Below are 14,541 nucleotides of genomic sequence, written 5' to 3'. Positions count from 1 at the left end.
ATTCTGATCAAAAGCTGCCAGAAAGGACAGGATTAAAAAAAATAAATGAATAAAAGAAAAGAAAGTGCAAAGTGTTGCTGCACTGATCTAACTTCAAGACTGACAAGAGGAGTGTTAACAGGGTGGAGAAGTAAGCTTATCCCATTTGAAGATTTTGGGACTCCCTCTGTTCAGCCCGTTACATCTGCTGCTTAGTAATTGACACGACATGAATTATACCTTATAGGTTTCCAGCAAGTTCAAAGGAACCATCTTGGTACAAAAACAGGCTCCATTACAAATGCAGACTGACACTGCAGACATCGCTGCTCTCATTCTCCTCGGTATTTAATGTGAGTGCCTCTTCACTTTCTTACAGTTGGATGTAGTAGTGCTGCCGACCACATTTTTTGTTTCTCTCTTCCCCTTTATTCGCTATCCAGAATAATAACAATTATCTTATAATGGGATCCCTTTTTGATAAAAAGCAGTCTTCTGTCATTCTGTTGAAGGTGCCAGAGTGTTGGATGGCGAGAAACTCCAGGTTAAGTACTTTCTTTTATCATTGCTCCTTTTTATATGCAAATCATTCTTCCCGCCCATCTATTTACTGTTGCAGGTATTCAGACAGGGCCTCAAACCGTGCCAGCCACAGACCGCAGCCCGCCATCCGGCGCCAGCATGGGACTTGAAATAGATTTGATTAGGATTCAGAAATACGCCTTTGATCTCACGTTTGTTAGGCAAATGCAGCCACATGACAATACACTCGAGCGGACGGAATGATTCTGCTGGCGTTTACAAAATAATGGACAATCTAATTGTACTGTAATGCAGGTTGTGAGCGGTTATTAATTTGTGAGGTGCAGTGAGCCAGAAACTGGCTTCATTTGCATCTGGGTCTGACAGGTTTAGAGAGAGGCAGTGGTTTGGCTTCAAATAAATATGCTGTTGCTTATAGATAATCAACACTGTTGCTGTGTGGCAAAAACTCACTACCTGCTGTCACAATGAATAGGCTGTCAGTTTGTAAGTAAATGCAGGGCAGAGGTTTTCAATAATTAAATTTATTATTACATAACAGGATGCTCATTGGTGACTGGATTCCTGTAAATTCACAGCGCTGGAACAGATTTGGTCTTTTAGACTAAATAGAAAGCTGCTGTCATCCAAATCAAGACGAGAATGGTGCCAAGACTGAACACAGAAAGAGCAAAATACAAAAGAATAATCATCCCAGCAATCTCACTCCTTCCATTCCACTAACTTTAAATTAGCCGCATTTGCTTCTTTTTTCTTGTTGCTTTCTAATACGAGCACCAGACATACCAGAAATGAGCCGTTGTCATTTTTAATGTTGAGTAACCCAAAAGACCTCAACGACCCAGATCGAGATCAAGCTCAACATCCATTATTTAAACCTAGTGGCATGTGTGTGTGATTTGAGAGTTAACCCACTTCCAAAAATAAAGCCATGACTGTGAAACATAATCCGACAGTACTTATAGCATTATCATAGCTGCAGATTTTGATTTCAAGGATGATTATACATTTGGACTCTTCTGAACCCTTTTTATCTTTCATTAAGCTGAAGACAGTCACAGTGATAGGACCGAGTAACCCACTCCACATTCATTATTAACGACACTACAGACTATTCTCTGATGAGCTGTAATTCGACTTGCATAGGCACAGCTGGGCGGCCTGCACAAAGGTTTTAACACGAGCAAGTCCATGCTAGGGGGAATTTGTTGTGAGAATCTATTTAAAGAAGTCTTTACATAGGTAAACACTGTGAGATTAGTAGCAGCTGGCCAACCCACGTAATTAAATTGTTGTTGAAGCACAATGACAGGTAAATGTTCTCTTTCCATTCTCAGTCATGGATAAACAAGGGACTATTTTTGGTCCTCTGGGCGTGGGCTCAGACCGACTGAAAAAGCTCCCCTTTACTTTAAGCTTTTTCAAGCCGTAATTGACAACGCTCGATGCTCAGGCTTCGGAAAAGAACATGGATTTCCCTGGATTAGAGTCTGAGTGTCAAGGTTATTCCATCCTCTGCAACTGGATTAAATCACTTGATTGGTAAGAAAGCTAAAGAGATGTTTGTGGCAGAATGCCAAGATGTGTTGAAAGGTTAACTGTCCTTTCAAGAAAGGCTTGAAACCATTTGACTGTGACCATGCATGTCAGCAGATTGCAATCATAAATCACACCACAATGAACTATGATCAAAGAGCAGCATCGGGCTACTTTTCATCACATTTTCACTGATGGAGGAAAAAGCTTCTATTAATATTTTTCAAGAGGTAATATTTCCAACACAGATGAAAAACTGAACAGATAAGCATGCCTTCGCTCATATAAAGTGCACACATAAAAGCATTTTGCCCACACACAACATATAGTCAAAAATGCTTAATCCTCTCATTTCTTAGTGGTAGTCACACAACCTTGACTTGTTTCTTCCGCATCAGTTCACAGTGTCAAATGCCCTTTCTCTCTCTGTGTCATCCTATGAACCACAGCGTCCCTGAGGCTTAAGTTTTCAAGTGGCTGGGGTGCAAAAGTGGAGTTTGCTTCAAATCTCATTTCATGATTTATAATGCAGTGAGTCCGTTAAAGTTCTATCCCACGATTGGTCTTCATCTCAGTGCATAATGGACATGAACTGTTATTGTAGCACCTTAACCACTTATTGACACTGTCACTTTATCAATACTGGTCATCATGCCATTTGTGCTAAAATATTTATTTACACCTATATTTATACCCACACTCTATACCCATACTCCATACTGGTACTCAGGTTGTTGCACTCTAGTTATAGTATTATTTATTGTATTGTCTTATTACTTGTCATTTCTGTTTGTTAAAAAACCAAAAAACCAAACAAAACAAAAAACCCCAACTATTCATTTATTACTTAAAAAAAAAGAAGAAAAAAAAATAATTTCTGTTTCTTCATTATTTTTGTTTCTTTTCACTCCAGGAACGTGTGCACATAATTTAGTTCCACCTCATGTTAACATGTGATGCGAATGACAAATAAAGCTCCTTGAATCATTTTCAGCAACGGCTGTTTCTGGCTTATATGATAGAGTCCACACAGTGTGCATATGCTCTGGTCCAAAGGGTACACTCCATATGGCCTGCAATTAAAATGAGAACCATGTGGATTCAGTTAACCTCCATACTTTATGGAGGTTGTTAGTTTATCTGTTTGCTAGCAGATAAATATGATGGCATAATCTTTCTTGCTAAAGTACCTCTTTTCAAAACAGCTGGGATGATATAATGAATCATTTTATTTGTAAATATATGCACATTTGGAATTTTAGAACAGCAACATCTTTACTGCTGTGGAATTTCTTGATTTCATGATAATCTGTGATGTTCCCAAAGATCTTTACTGGATTGAGATCTGGCGACTGATCTAAACCCAGATGGTCTCCACATGTTCATGATACCAGTTTGAGGTAATCTGGGCTGATACATGGCATATTATCCTACTTGAAACATTTTGTTTCACCTTTAAAATAATTTTTTGCCAAATTTAATTGACTGTCAAAACAAACACTCAAAAATATTGACACTGATTTTGATGCTTACAGAAGATTATTTTTTCATATATATCCCAGCCTAGGCTCCAGCCCCCCTGCGACCCTGAAAAGGATAAGCAGAAGAGAATGGATGGATATATAATTCACACTGAGGTTGCCTTAGATCAGGGGTCGGCAACCTTTAACACCCAAAGAGCCATTTGGACCTGGTTTCCACGCAAAAGAAAACACTGGGAACTGCAAATACTTTTTGACATCTAAAATGAAGATAACACTGTATATATTGTTTTTTACCTTTATGCTTTGTGTGAACAACTAAGGTGTGTTGCTTATGAAATCCATTAAGTGCTACAGAGAAAATTACATTTTATTTATGTAATTAACACATTTTGAACTCTTAAAGAAATATAACAAAAGGAAAGACACCCAGCTGAACTAAAATGATCCATGTAGCAAACAAAAACTGTTGTGTGCCGTCACCCTTATATCGCCTTTGGGCTTTTGGAGACTTGACCTGACTTTTAAAAAATAATTGGAAAAAAAGCACTATGCTGCTGAAAAAAGAAAAATAGATATTTGCAATATTCTGCCTAAATATGTATTATACCTGGTTAATGTGCATAGCGGGGCGTGGTCTGCAGCGCTGCTGCAGGGGAGGCAGACGCACCTGAGCGGCACCCGCAATCACGCCTTGCCGCCTTAACGTCTGTGCTCTCTCTGCTGTTGTGTTGGTATGTGTGGGGCTGTGAGCTGCAAAGCTACAGCCGGCTGTGTGCGTACAGCAACCGTGTGTGAAAAGTGGTCTATAAAGAGATGCTGAAAAGCGTGTTCATGGAAATATCGTCGGGTCTGCCGTGATATGTTCTGCTCCTGAACCTCTGCGCACAGCGTCTGCAAATCGGGGCTGTACGAAGTCACTTTCATCTTTATGCAGGACTGTAAGCTGTCATCTGTGAGGCGTGAGCGGTGTTTGTTTTTAACATGGTTCATGGGGGAGAATAGCTGCTGACATAATGTGGATCCGAAAATCCATAATTGGCCTACCTGGGGTTGAAAGTCTCGATAAATGCACGGCGTTTCGGCGGGGACACAGACTTCCGCGAGTGTGACGCTTATTTTGAGCGATGAAAGAATAATAGAATATAATTTTATTTTTATATTTCAATATCACAATAATCTTCCAATTTAGAACTACAAGTTAAAAAAGAACTAACATAAATAAAATACACTTCTGCTAAATACTTCTAATTTATTTTTCCCAAACCATGGGAGCTGCACTATAAGGACTAAAAAGCTGCATGCAGCTCTGGAGCCGCAGGTTGTCGACCCCTGCCTTAGATGGTAAATGGACTGGTTCTCATATAGTGCTTTTCTACTCTATCTGAGCACTCAAAGTGCTTTACACAACTTGCCCCTTTCTCCCATTCACAAGAGCACATTTTCTAAGTGCTTTTGATCCTCAAATGGATGCATCAGAGAGAAACTTAGGGTTAATATCTTGCCCAAGGATATTTGGCATTCAGACTGGAGCAGACAGAAAATGAACCGCCAACCTATCGATTAGTTGTTGACCTGCTCTACCACCTGAGCTACAGCCCACCTTTAACAGCTCAATATATGACTACTGCTGTGGCCTTTAAAATTAAAATTCTCTTGATATTAAAGGACAATTCAAAAGTCCATCCATCCATCCTCTTCTGCTGATCCAGGGGCCGGGTTGCTTGTCCAGAGGAACACCAAGGCGTTCCCAGGCCAGCCTATAGATACAAGAGATATAATCTCTTGTGTCTTGGTTCTGCCCTGGGGCCTCCCCCCGGGGGCACTTCCCCGGAACACCTCAACCGGCTCCTTTCAATGTGGAGGAGTAGCAGCTCATCACCCTGTCTCTAAGGGAGAGGTCAGCCAGCCTTTGAAGAAAGCTAATTTCTTTTTTTTTTTTTTTTTTTTTTTTTTGGCCTGTCCCGTTTGGCTCTTTTGCCATCAGAATTGTTGTCTAAAGGCAAAGAAAGATGCCCAACGGATTTACTTTACCAAACTGACCATCCCAGCCTTGCCGTAATGGTCCATTTGATTCACCTTTTATTGTTTATTTTATTTTCACTTACTGAATACGGGACAGACTTGACTGGGGGAAAGAAGGGGAGAAAGAAAGAGGGAAAGAGGAACAGCTGAGAAGAGGGACGGGGGAGAAGGGCAAAAGACAAAAACCAACAGAACGGGCAGAGAAAAAAAATGCATATATCAATCACCTGGATCACCTGCTGAGAAAGAAAAAAGAAAGCAAGCAGAAGAGAACAAGAGTAATAGAATAAACAACATCACAATGATATATGGGAATATGACAGTAAATACTAAATGTTAAACATTATTGTGCAGCACATAAGATCAACAGAACACAGTGTGCTTTGAGGTAGGAGCCAAAAAGGGTGTAGTTTGTGGGTGTGATCACCCGTGTGTACACCTGTGAGCATGGACGCGCTTGTTTTTTGTTTTTTAAAAGGTTCCTTCATGTAATAATCTGCTAGAGGGTGTGGGGGGGCCACAGCCCCGTCCTCCAGGGCGTGAAGCAGGTGTGGAGGAGATCAAAACTCCAGACATCCAGAGGCCCCCAGAACACAAGAGACCAAGGAAGACCAACAGAGGGGCAGCTGCGCCACTGTCCCGGAAAGAGCTGAGGAGAGTCCCAGATGAGGGCTCACTCAGCAGCCGCGGAGCAGAAGCCAGGGGGAGTTGCAGTGACGCGCCCGTGAGCTCCGCCGGCAGCCAGCTGCGCCTGAGTGACCGAGCCCCAGGGTGAGAGGCCGGGGGCACCCCACCTCCGAAGTGGCCCGAGCGAGCCCCAGGCTCCAGGCCCCGATAAGCGGCCGCCAAGGAGTGAGCCGGTGTGTACCTGGACGCCCATCCCCGGACACAAAGAACCACCAACGCACCGATGTCTGAGGGGGTCCGCCACTGGCAGGGGAAGTGGTGGTAGGGGGAGATAGGCCTCCAAACCTTGGAGGGCCTGAGATGTCCCCAGAGAGGTGGCGCCTGACACCCAACCTGACATATAGACACAGACATACAGGCACACACAGATACAAACATCCATTCCCACCCTCATGCTCTCATATGCACTTACTCCACACTCAACCAACGTGGAGACAGACATAAAGAGACGTTGTACACACGATCACACTCCCCAAGCGTACTCTACAAACCGGGTCTAGGTGCCCCCGCCCCTGGAGGGGGGAACTGCACCCAGACCCAGGTGGTGTTTCCCTTTTCCCTGCGGTGGGGGGAGGCAGACCGCCCCGACTCCGCAGCAGCAGGAAGGCTCCACACTCCAGACCGCAGTCGGACAGCCAACTCCTCCTCCTAGTCCTAGCCCCCCTGCTCCAGCAGGTCGCAGAGAATGGGGGTGAGAGAAGACTCCAAACCTCCCTCCACCCGCTCATTGTAATGTTGATGCATGTGTGTTCTAAGGTGCATTTAAAACCCAGGAGGGCATGGAGCTACCTGCCAGAGAGCAGCAGGTAAGCGCATGGTCCCTCCTGCTAGCCCTCAATGTCTACGTGTATTTAAAATTGAGAGGTGGGCAACGATGCCAGGGGTGAGGTGTACACCCTGATGGTACTTTGGACTCCGTGTATCGTGCCCACCCCCAAGATCCTATATGTATGCGTAATGAGAGTGTGAGTAATGTGAATGTCTAAGTTGTGGGATAAAATTGAGGCAGAGGCAGCCAGAAGGGGACAGAGGGGGGGTAGCCTCCTCTGCACCCTGGTGACATACCCCTACTCCAAGGCCCTGCATGTGTGGGTGGTTGTGGTGGAGCGGGAAGAGGGAGGCAGCTGGAGATGGGGAGGGAAGGAAGGGAGGGGCAAGTGACCCCTCCCTGGGGCCAGCTCCCCCGCTAATTTCTGCCGCTTGTATCCGCGATCATGTTCTTTCGGTCACTACCCAAAGTTTGCGACCTTAGGTGAGAGTTTTAGTTTTGTTTTTGGTAATTATCTACCATGTTTTGCTGTTGAAGAATTTGTATTTTCATGTATTTTCACATGCTTCACAAAATGCTACCCCTCTCTGCTGCAAATGAAGCAATCACTACTACCAGCCTGTCTCTTTGTTTTAATATTGCTCTGTGATCATTTTTAGGAGACACATTTGTGGAAATGCTGGTGAAAACCTGACAGTTAACTCCCCAAAAGCCTCAGAGAGCCATTTTAACGCCCAAAGTGACCGCAAAAGAAAGCGATCACATAGCCTTGTTTTGGCAGTTCCCATACAGTCATTGTCTCAGGGGTGATAAACGGCCTCCATCACAGCCACAGCCAACCACAGCCTAAACTAATTACTGGACTGGCAGGTCCTATATTCATTGTGGGCCTTGCAATAGCACATGCCCAGTTTTCTTTCAGCTCCTTCATGAAATGGCCATTACCTCAAAGCCCTCAGAGACAAGTGAAAGAGGAATGATGTAGTATTATGTTTTCTCAGTAATAGTAGAAACATGCCACAAATTCCTGCTATGTTGAATGTGGTTTATTTATTTTCTCTCCATCTCATTAGCACCAGAGGGACTGCTGGATACAATAAAAGTCCATCCTGTGAGGTATCATCCCCCCCTAAAGCATCACAAAACCAATGTTAGGTGAAAATCTTCAAAGGGACTGACTGTGCCTTCACTTAGACAGATAATATGTTCTACTATAAAAGGGTCTTTCAATGACATTTAAATAACATTCCATCTCAATCATTCGGTACAATGCTAAAGGAATGCATTTCTTTAATACAGCCTCCTTTGGTGCTGCTAGTTTTCAACAGTACAAAAATATTAGTATTAAACTCCACAATCATGGAGTATATAACTGCTCTTTTTCCTCCCCATTTCTTGTTGAGTCAGTGGCACTGGAAGAAAGTCACATTTAACTTTATCGTCCATGGTCAATCTATTTAACACTGTAAGCAGACTCAAATGGTTGGACTGAAAGTGTCTGGGGAAATATCAGAGGCTGGGAAGATGTCCAATGATGCTGTGATTTATGGTTTCATTACTGCATCTACCAGGAAAGATCCCTGTATGAATCTCTGCTTTGAACACACCACATTTTAACATCATTCAGAGTAGAAAACATTACATCCCACCCATGAATTACTTAGTATTTTCTATGTTAATACAACTCTGTAGAATAAACAAATGTGTATTAGTAAGCTATGTAGGTAAATAATGATGTCACAATAAAGTTAAATGAGCAATGTCTACTGACATTACTTACAAAAGGTTCCATTTTATTATAAAGAACCTGAGAGTCAGAGGAGAATAGGACAGATATGCTCACTCCACTGGAGGAAGACGTATCTTACAACCTGCATTTTAGCATTCATAAAACATTCATACATCGAATCACTTAACATATTGAAATACACATGAGTCGGCTGGGTGCAGAGACTAGAATTCTATTTCTTTTCTCTGAAAACACCATGTCATAAAACTTACTTTTGGAAATGAAAGGGATGATGAAGAAAGCCTAATGCATCTGAAATGGCCGAACAGAGGAGATACATATCACTGGTATTAACGCAGAGCTATTAGCACTTATGGGACTATGTATCAAAGGACCTTCTTGAAAAAGGACAACAGATAGCGCTATTATTCTGAAATAGTGACCTATAATTTGGACACCTTTTCTGGAGTTTGTTCCACAGTAACAGAAAGTTTTAAACACCAGGGAAAGGATTTCACAACTTATTATTCACACACACACACACACACACACACACACACACACACACACACACACACACACACACACACACACACACACCACTCACTCTAAAACCTGTATATACGTTACAGCATTGATGGTGTCTTTCCAGATGCACAAGCTGCTAATTCCATAGCCACTAGCATACCCCCGTACCATCAGAGATGCAGACATAACCTTTACAATTATACACTGAAGAACAATATACTGTGAAATTGTTGCACAGTTTGTAAGCATTTTTTTTTTCAGATTGATCGCAAACTCTCTCTAAGTTCCTATTTATATGCCCAGTCTTGTTAATGACCTTTTGTCAATTAATCTAATTAAAACAAAATGTTCCTCCAGTCTTTTCTTTTTAGTACCATTTACTTTCACAGCTTTTTATTGCCTCTGTTACAACTTTGTTGGGCCATCAAATTCAAAATTAGCTAATATTTTTCTTAAAATTATACATTTTCACAGTTCTATAGTCGAGTGTGAATAAATATGGGTTTATCAGATTTTCAAGTCATTGCACTCTGGCAGCACGGTGGCAGGGGCAGCACGGTGGTTAGCACTGTTGCCGCACAGCAAGAAGGTCCTGAGTTCAATTCCTCCATCAGGCCGGGGTCTTTCTGTGTGGAGTTTGCATGTTCTCCCCGTGTTTGCGTGGGTTCTCTCCGGGTACTCCGGCTTCCTCCCACCGTCCAAAGACATGCAGCTTGTGGGGATAGGTTAATTGATTAATCTAAATTGTCACTAGGTGTGAATGTCAGCGTGAATGGTTGTCTGTCCCTATGTGTTAGCCCTGCGACAGACTGGCGACCTGTCCAGGGTGTACCCCGCCTCTCGCCCTATGACAGCTGGGATAGGCTCCAGCGCCCCCCGCGACCCTGAAAAGGATAAGCGGAAGCGAATGGATGGATGGATGGAAAATTATACATTTTCACAGTTCTATAGTCGAGTGTGAATAAATATGGGTTTATCAGATTTTCAAGTCATTGCACTCTGTTTTTGTTTAAACAGCATCCTAAGTTTTTGGGGGAATTTTGTGCAGTATTACATCCCTGACTGTTCATCATTCACAATTTCTTCACAAATCTTTATATAGCATAATTATGCTGTTAAACATATTTTTACATGGAATAAAATAGGATTGCAGTTTAATATATACTCTTTTGCAGTTATTCTTCTTGCAACAGCAATGCACGCCGGGTATTGTTTGCTTGTTTTCAACCTCAGATAAACTAAGTGTTGTTTTATCTACACCTCCAGCAGATATTCTGTAAAGCTCACATGTGCAGGACATGAACATCACACTGTTTGCCACTGTAGGCTGCCACCGCCACTTTGTTGATCCTGACACAAGAGCCCAGGTTTAAAAGCCTGCAGGAGCATGACAAACACTCAAACGAACGATAGCCCCGCACAGAAGATTCTCTCATTAACTGATTGGAATAAGAAGACTGGCACTGACACTGCATTCGGTGCTTTGAAGCGCTCCAATATTTGTTTTTAATTTGTGTTTATCTCCGTTAGATGTTCTAACAAAATTTCACACTGGCCTGTGGTGATTCTGAAGGTTACCAATCTTTGTGGATTTATTTTATAAGCAGATGTTTGCTATTACTGCTGCTTTTTAATCTCCAAATATTAAAATGACAGAATAAAGACAGGCAAGTCAAACTAAAAAACATCATCCCTTGGCCTAACTTAACAGTGACCACATGCTGCCTGCACCAGTTCGACATAAACCGCTACTGTAAACTATCACAACATTAGTATTTGTTTTAAATACAGCAGTGATATCTTAAGCTAAAGTAGTTGCCTTTACCCTCACTCACCCTTTTTTAGAACTAGCTACACATTGCTTCCACAACTATAATGTCGTGTACATTCATTAATGCATGACAGACATGTAAATGAAAATAAAAAGTAGTACCGATGACATTACTCGCTGATTCATTTAGCAAGTCTCTTCATGAAATCAACTGGGAGCAATAGAGGACACAAATAATTGACTTTCTTTTAAATTATTATGTATTAAACTGCCTATCAGATTTAGTCACTGATTAACTGAACTTTAACCCCTGACTAATGGTGATTTAGCAATTACTTATCTCCAATAAGTAATTGCTCACAAAATGTAATAAGTTTTTATGGTTGTAATTGGGCCTGGGTATATCTAATACAGCTGCGAGCAGGTGTCACTGCACTTGATAGGGTGTTAATGCAGTTTCCATAAGTGTAGTTGTTATCAGCGTTAATTTCATTGACTAAAGATTTTCAACATAATATTCGTCAACCTTTTTTTTTTCCTGACGATAACTAAATAATAACCTATGCACGAAGACAAAAATGATGATAAAATGTATTGACAGATCCAATCAGATTTAATTAAGTTGTGTAGAGAGGTGGGACGAGTTTGGAAGCGATCCAATTAGAAGTAATATCCTAGTGCAGCAAGGTTACACACGGTTAATTTACTCTGCCACCAAAAAACAGGGTTTAGGGTGCTGCAATGCTCTTGGTTTCTCATGAAAACGCAACAAAATGCCAATGCTTGAGAGAAAGAGAAGAGTAGACATATGAAAACATTGTCTTTGTCCCTCAAGCTCGGGTCCTGGGAGCTTGAGGGTCATCTGCAGTATGTTTCAGTATGTTTACAGACTGCACTCTTTTGGACGGAGATCTCAGATGTTGTTCCTGGGATTTGCTGGAGCAACTCGCCCAGCTTGGGGGTCAGTGCACCAAGTGCTCCACTTACCACCAGGACCACTGTTACCCTCACCCTCCACATCTTCTCAAGCTCTTCTCTCAGCCCTTGGTATTTCTCAAGCCTCTCGTCTTCCTTTTTCCCTGATGTTTCTATCATTCAGTATAGCTACATCTATCACTACTCGACACGAATGTTTCCGCATACTATGCTAGCTACTTGGTTATGACGTTCCATGTATACCCTACCTGCTAGCTTCTTACAGCCTGCTGTTATGTGCTGGATTATCTCAGGGGCATCTTTACACAGGTTGCACATGGGGTCTTGTCTGGTTTGGTAGAGCCCCGACATTATGGATCTTGTGCTTAAAGCTTGTTCCTGTGCTGCCAAGTACCTCTGTGCTGTCTTTCATTCCAGGTTTGTCCAGCCACTGGTAGGATTTCTGGATGTCAGCCACTGCTTCTATCTGCCAGTGGTACCATGCAGGGCCCTGTCCTTCCATGATGGTTCTTCTCCTTGTTCCTCTTGTATCTTGAGTTTCTGCTGCCCGAGGTATTTACTAAGCACGTGTTAAGTAGTAGTCATGTTCCTGATGGACTCATGGATGTTGACTCATCCTGGAAAGTGGTTCTCCTAGCCTAGAGTCTCAGGGTGCTGGATTTTGGGTAAAACCCTCTCTCTATATATATAAATATATTTATCTATATTAATGTCTCATATTGAGTGAAGGTAATCTGTCATCACAGTGTTCACAGCTACAAACGCTGTACTGAAATTAATTGTGCAAAAACTAACTTGTGCTTGGTGCATACAGACTCAGTGAAATGTGACCAGTTTAGTCTGTTTGGAAAGGTTAATGATGAAAAAGGAACACATTTAACTGTATGTGATACAGAAGTCTGCATAGCACTGCTGAAATTATGTGCATGTAGATAATAATTGGGTCATTAGCCTTCAGTGATGCCTATGGCCCTGTCATTAACAGTGTTTGGATGTGTAGCAACTATCGAAGTAAGAACCACATGAATGCCTGGACACAAGGCTTCCCATCAGAACATGAAATGTGGTTGTATTGTGAAATCATTTCAAATTACTTCTTTGATCATCAAATTGCTGCTCCTTCTCAACAGCCCTAGTTCATAACCACTAAAAGCCTTTTAAACAAACCTAACCTTCAAAAATCTCTATAAAAGAAGAGAGCAACAGAATTTATAGAAAAAAAAAAAAAGAAATCAACTGATGTTTTATGATTAAAACACTGTCAACAATGTATTTCTCATATTATACAGTTATTAAGTGAGAGATTACAAATGTAGAACTGCATTTGCTTGTTAGTTGCTTATTAAGCAGACATGCCCCATGCTGTGATCAGCTTGTCTGGCTCGGCTATTACAGTACGGCCAATTATAACTAACAGCTACTAGAACATTCCACTGATAACGACTGGTACTTCACTAGGGCTGCATGAACAAGTATTATTTGTCTAAGAATCTTGGAGGACAGTGTTTCCTGCAATAAGTCATCACTCTGTCAATATAAGGATATTCTCTGGTGCAAGGCTATGTTGGTTTTCCGTCCCCCTGATTTAGCCCAAAGCAATGGATCCCACAGACACTGAGGACATGTGTAGGCATGCTTCACTGTGACAGCTCCATCTGGACTCACCACACAGACCTTCTAATGATCACAGAGTAGGTTTCTCTCTCAAGGACCCAAAGCTCTTTACTGAACACTGACCAGTGTCTACATTGTTGTGCCTTTAATCAGGATTTCTTTGCCTTCTTTGATATGTAACTTTAACGTCTTCAACTATAAGGGTGAGGACTGTTAAACCTAAATGTCTGGGGAGCTTTGGCATTTGATCTTCATCTCTGTCAGCTGTACAAGACAGAATATTTTTTCCCCCAAGTCTGCAGGTGTGCATGTGTGGGCGGTGGCTGTTGGTTTGATTAAGATACACAAGAGTAGCTCTGGTTATGGGGGGACCATTATTTGAGTGTCCTTGGGCTCTTGGGCTCCTTTCATATCGTTGGGGCTGGCTGTCCCTGGGCGGTGTGAACCCTGCTTGGTTCCATTATTTATGACTCTGTCACTCTGACATCAGGTCGCTCTACCTGTGCTTTTCAGCCCACAACGCTGAATGTCAGTAAAATGTGCAGCAAAAGATAACAACAGCTGTTGACAGAAAAACACTGGGTTGCCTCATATTGCTTTAACTTCCAGGACCAGAGAGACCCAGGTGATGGCAAACGCTGCACAATCCTTCCACTCACATAAAATCTGGAGGCTATATTTTAAGCAGAAAAAAAAAATACAGGAATGTTCTAACATCACCCAGCATTCGTTAGGCTTTTCACCCAACTATACTTGGACTACAAGGCTTACAGAAACAGCTTGGATCAAGAGGATGATGTGACAAATGGATAGTGATCTAGCAGGTCTGAGACCTTTGGCAGGCATAGGGCTCAGTTTGAATGATTGTTCCGACCTGCCCATTCATCAGTCACGATATGTCAAAGCGGGAGCTGCTTCCACCGAGGGACAGCCCTGAAATCAA

The 14,541-nt window shown here is 42.2% G+C and overlaps 1 protein-coding gene across 4 annotated transcripts in view; it reads left to right on the top strand.

Moving 5' to 3' along the window:
* Positions 1-14,541, top strand: part of LOC309694007 (uncharacterized protein) — a 125,562-nt gene that overhangs the window by 56,877 nt on the left and 54,144 nt on the right. For 2 of the 4 annotated variants that reach the window (XR_014272770.1, XR_014272771.1), the window contains one exon: positions 12,402-12,695. The exons of the other annotated variants lie outside the window; for them this stretch is intronic. The gene's annotated coding sequence lies outside the window, so the exon portion shown is untranslated. Of the gene's footprint in view, positions 1-12,401; positions 12,696-14,541 lie in introns of those variants that run through there. 4 annotated transcript variants of the gene reach the window in all.

The sequence above is a fragment of the Aulonocara stuartgranti genome, assembly GCF_965226115.1.
Source record: "Aulonocara stuartgranti genome assembly, chromosome: 18".
NCBI lineage: Eukaryota > Metazoa > Chordata > Actinopteri > Cichliformes > Cichlidae > Aulonocara > Aulonocara stuartgranti.
This window is presented reverse-complemented; position numbering and strand designations above follow the sequence as displayed.